The 5,472-nt window shown below is 32.1% G+C and overlaps 1 long non-coding RNA gene across 1 annotated transcript; it reads right to left on the bottom strand.

The window, feature by feature from the left end:
* Window positions 1-2,043: 2,043 nt before the first annotated feature.
* Window positions 2,044-4,560, bottom strand: LOC139839490 (uncharacterized). Its single transcript, XR_011756968.1, has 3 exons — window positions 4,433-4,560; window positions 4,170-4,235; window positions 2,044-2,156 (listed from the first exon to the last, which is right to left on the bottom strand). It is a non-coding gene; the product is annotated as an uncharacterized lncRNA (long non-coding RNA).
* Between the last annotated feature and the right edge of the window lie 912 nt (window positions 4,561-5,472).

Here is a 5,472-nt window from a genome sequence, read left to right on the forward strand (position 1 = left end):
AATCGGGGGGAAGCGGGGGGAAGCAAAAATTTTTTTTTTTTTTTCGATTTTTTTGAAATTTTTTTTCCGGCATCAAGATCACACGAAAATATGAACATTTAGAAGAGACACTTAGTGATGAATTTTATTATTTAGGCGGGAAAACGATCGACACAAATAACATTCAAGATAATATTGTTCGTGAAGAATATGAACGTTTTTTCTTCATATTTTGCGAAGTAAAATTTAGCCCGATTTAAATACCAAACCCTAAACCCTAAACTCTAAACCGTTCGTGTTAAAAACTAAATCTAAACCCTAAATCTAAACCCTAAACCCTAAATTTCTAAACCCTAATATCTAAACTCCAATAGCTAAAACCTCAGCATACGCTCGAAAAACACTATAATTGTTATATATTACTTCTTCGAGCGTTTTCTCGCCAAAATAAAAACATTTATCACAAAGTGTCTCTGCTAAATGTTCATATTTTCATCCCATATATAATGTTCGTGCACAAGGTTTTTTCAAAAAACGAAGAAAAAAAAAGTTTTTGCTTCCCCCCATATATATATATATATATATATATATATATATATATATATATATATATATATATATATATATATATATATATATATATATATATATATATATATATATAGGGGCAGGATCAATGGGGAAGTAACCAATCGGGGGGAAGCAAAAAAAAAAAATCATTTTTTTTTGGAATTTTTTTTCCGGCATCAAGATCACACGAAAATATGAACATTTAGAAGAGACACTTCGTGATTAATGTTATTATTTAGGCGGGAAAACGATCGACAAAAATAACATTGAAGATAATATTGTTCGTGAAGAATATGAACGTTTTTTTTTTCATGTTTTGTGAAGTAAAATTTAGCCTGATTTAGAATAAACCCAAAACACCAAACCCTAAACCCTAAACCCTAAACTCTAAACCATTCGTGTTAAAAACTCAATCTAAATCCTAAATCTAAACCCTAAATCTAAACCCTAAACCCTAAATTTCTAAACTCTAATATCTAAACCCTATAAACCCTAATATCTAAACCCCAATAGCTAAAACCTCAACATACGCTCGAAAAACACGATAATTGTTATATATTACTTCTTCGAGCGTTTTCCCGCAAAAAAAAAAACATTTATCACAAAGTGTCTCTACTAAATGTTCATATTTTCATCTCATCTACAATGTTCGTAAACAAAGTTTTTTCAAAAAACAAAAAAAAAAAGTTTTTGCTTCCCCCAGATTGGTTACTTCCCTCTTGATCCTACCAATATATATATATATATATATATATATATATATATATATATATATATATATATATATATATATATATATAACATGATAGTTCGAAAGTTGATAAAAAAAAGTCACTAAATAATGTTTAATTTGAACTTGTCAAATGAGCCGCGTCATAAACTAATAATTTCAAATAAGTGCAAAATTTCATTCAAATCCTCGCGTATTAAAATTAATTGATCTTTCAACTACTCGCATAGGGGGCATGTTTGGTTGTAAATTTTTTGAAATTTTTTGGAACTTTTAGCTTCTATAAAAATGCTCCTAACTAATAAAAAGTTTTGTTTGTTTAAAAAAGATATAACTTTTAGAAGGAGGAAAAAAACTGAAAGCTAAAAGAATTAACGTTTGAAAAAAGGTTCATAGCTTTTTCTTATTTTACTCTCTATTTCAGAGAGTTTCAAGTTCCAACTACTCTGATAGTGTATGACATCCACCCTGTGTTCAAGCAAGCAAGTGATATCCAAAGATGCTTATGTATGACTAAAGGATGTTGGCATAGCACTAAGTGAGAGATCGACTAACCAAATGTTTGTGGGTTCGAGCTTCGGAGGAGACAATATTTATATACTCCGTATTTGTCATGGATTGTAGGATTGTCTTCAAGAAAAACAATGCATATATGAACCATATAATGAACAACGTTTGACTATTATTATCTACCAGAATTCGACACTCCAATTAGCATAAAATCTATATGCCATGGTCTTTAAACAAAAATTGAAGGGTTTCAACTTTCAAGTGAAAGATCCGAGCAAGATATACTCAAGAATTATTTTTAAACATTCTACTGCTACTTCTAGTGTTGTGCCTTGGCTTCAGCTTTTCTTTGTGACTTCGCTTTTGCCTGCAAAATATTTCATAACAAGCATCAGCACCAACGAAAAGTGCCCTTCACAACATCCATTTTAACATAATGTCAAATAAAGAGAAGGGGGGATGGAAGATTTCACGGTAAGAAACTCATGTCAGTTATAAAAAAACACACATCATAGTATCAAATTGTTGGTGATTTTAGAGTTATCAGTCATCATTTTGATTAACTGCTATTTAAGCAAATGCTCATCTAGTTTTGCTCAATATACTTGAAAGCACATCTCAAGACTTAACGGACTTATTTAACAGAAGTTTGACGGAGGGATGCTGATTGCAAATTTTGAAAAACAAAGGATTTTAAAGGCAATAAAAAATCCGAGGGACGCTGTTAGCAATATGGGGTATAATACAAGGACCAATGGAGCAAAAAAATCAAATATAACTGTCCATAACCGAGTTTGTAATATGGAAAACTGCATCGGCTTTCTTATGAACAAAAACAATCTTTATACAAGCTCTAATATTCTGCCTCGTAAACTTATTGCCTAGAAACAAAGTGTAGTTCTTGTCTTATCCCAATATCAAATTTTGTGAACTCAAGGTAGTAATAAGGTCGATAATCGATATACGTTATTAAGAAAGTGTTTCACGATTCAAGATAATCCAAGATTATCAATCTCAAACCCCTTCTCTAACACATACTCGAAGATAGCAAAGAGGGGATGTTGGGCAGATGGGGTAAAAGGACAAATCAATTGGAGTTGAAATAGGTCATGTTAAGTACCGGTTGTAACACACAAAATCGAATTGGGCCAACCTGCAAAGAGTTCTTCTTACTTTGAACTAAAAAAATTGTTATGGAAGATTAAAATTGTTAAGGAGGTCGAATGATTTGAAAATTACATTAAGTGACCTTTCAATCTGTTCAGCCCATCTGAGCTAACACACATCCCATTCGTATGTAAATGGGTCAAAAGTTCCACCTTTGATTTAACATTTATCATACATGGAGACTCGAGATTAATATCCACATTCATAGGAATGATGTTGAATGACAAAGGACATTAATCATAATAGCTGATTAGCTGCACAGACTAACACATTGGTAAACTTCCAGTTTTTGCATGATTCTACAATATATACCATGATAAAGATTTACCTACACGCTTAGATTTAAAAAGACGTACATAACCTTAATATCGAAGATGTAGATAATTATTTGGTATCATAAACTTACCCACTAATTAAGTCAGGAAAACAGTTACCATTATAATTTGCTGCATACCATTCTTGATTCTTAAATACACACAAATAGCAAACATCGATACTGGGCGTTAAGCCGTTACGACTGGAACAAAAATGTAATGGAAGCAGTCACATTTTCTAGAAAAATCATCCAACAACTATGCTTAGTAATCACAAGCATGATATAATTTCAACGGTTGGAAATTGGAATAATGTTTAGTGTCATCTATTGCACTTGTATGTTAAAATAAGGCCTAAACAGCTATGATCAACTAAAGCCATATGAACTAGCTCTTATAAATCCAAGAACTATATTCAAAGGGTCCTATGTAATGTGTGAAATGACTATGCAGGAAAGCTACATTTCACAGAATTACGATCGGTCATAATAATCGGCTTTGAAGTTTCTATTCAAATACAACAACAGCAACAACAGTACCCAATACCACTTGAGTGGTGTATGGGGGAGGTGAGATGTAGACAATCCTTCCCTTATCCGAGAATAAAAACAAGTCATTTCTCCACCCAGAAAAGTAGAGAAAGTCATCCCTCTCTTTATTCGGCGGATAAAGAGATTGCTTCCGAGTGGACCTCCGGCCTTTTTTTTATTTATTTATAAAAATAGTAAAAAATAAAAAAAAATAAAAAAAAAAAACTATGGATCTCAATATCTCCAAATTACAAAATTGAATATAAGTTCTTAACATTCGTCTAGAAAAAGAGCTTAGCTAGCAAGTTCGAATATCAACACGATCAAACACTGAAACATTAGGTACAATTAGAAGAAAGGTTGCAGTACCTTAAGGTATTTGAGCTTCATGTTTCCATAGAGTAGTCCAGCAGAGAAGGCGGTCACACGAGCCACCTGCAAACGATAAAAAAATCACATGACAGATGCAAATAATACTTGTAATAGATTCAAATATATGATAGGACAGATCAATTAAATTGTAACGTCACTGGCCTATTAATGAAATAAACTAAACATTAAAAGGTAATCTATAACGAAATAAACACGTCCGAGTAGATATATGAGTAAATCGAGATAATACAGAGCTATACCAAAGCTAGCGTGCTGGTACCGGAGTAAGGGCCGGGCGGTGGCGTCATTCAATCGTTGATCGGAGAATCGGAATTCGTCGGTTGATAAGAGTAATAATCCAATTATAAACCCTAAAACATATTTGACATGACATTTTAATTTAATAATATAAATATAAATATAAATATAAATATAAATATATAAATATAACTTAATTTAATGTTAGTATAATTTAGTAGTAGGAAAGAAAATATTAAATTCTTATTCAAGATTAGTGTACATATCCTTACAATTGAGTGAGTATTTATAATACTAAAAGTTAACTTTACATTATTCGTTTTCATTTTCAATTATAGAGTAGGTGAAATAATAATCAATAATTCATAATTTTACTGTGCAAGATTATCAATCATCTCTATTCATCTGCATGCGTACAAAATGAGAATCCATCCATATCATAACACTCCCCCTTGGATGATAATTTTGTTTCGTTAGAGATCAACTAGTACTGTCTCGTTAAAAACCTTGCTAAAGAAAAACCCAGTGGGATAAAAACTTTAGCCAAGGGAAAAAGAGTGCAGCATAGAGTTGACTCCCCCTCAAGTAGACGTTGTTGAGTCGTCACATCTTTTGAACATGCCTCATGTCAATATTGTGAACATGCGTTCTGAAAATAGCAGTTGGAAGTGCTTTGGTGAAAAGATCGACATAGTTTTTACTGGATTGAACATATCTCATTTCAATCTGGTTGTCTTTGATGAGATCTTGAGTGTATGGGAAGAATCTAGGAGTTATGTGTTTCGTTCGGTCACTTTTGATATACCCTTTCTTTCATCTGTGCTATGCAAGCTGCATTATCTTTATATATAGTTGTTGGACTTTTATCGTGTTCTAGTCCACAAGAATCAGTAATGAGTTGTGTCATTGATCTCAACCAAAAATATTCCCGAGTAGCTTCATGTAATGCAATCACTTCGGCATGATTTGATGATGTTGCAACAAGTGTTTGTTTTTGAGAACGCCATGATATTACGGTACCTCCATTTAGAAATACATATCC

This window comes from Rutidosis leptorrhynchoides, chromosome 4, assembly GCF_046630445.1.
Source record: "Rutidosis leptorrhynchoides isolate AG116_Rl617_1_P2 chromosome 4, CSIRO_AGI_Rlap_v1, whole genome shotgun sequence".
Taxonomy (NCBI): Eukaryota; Viridiplantae; Streptophyta; class Magnoliopsida; order Asterales; family Asteraceae; genus Rutidosis; species Rutidosis leptorrhynchoides.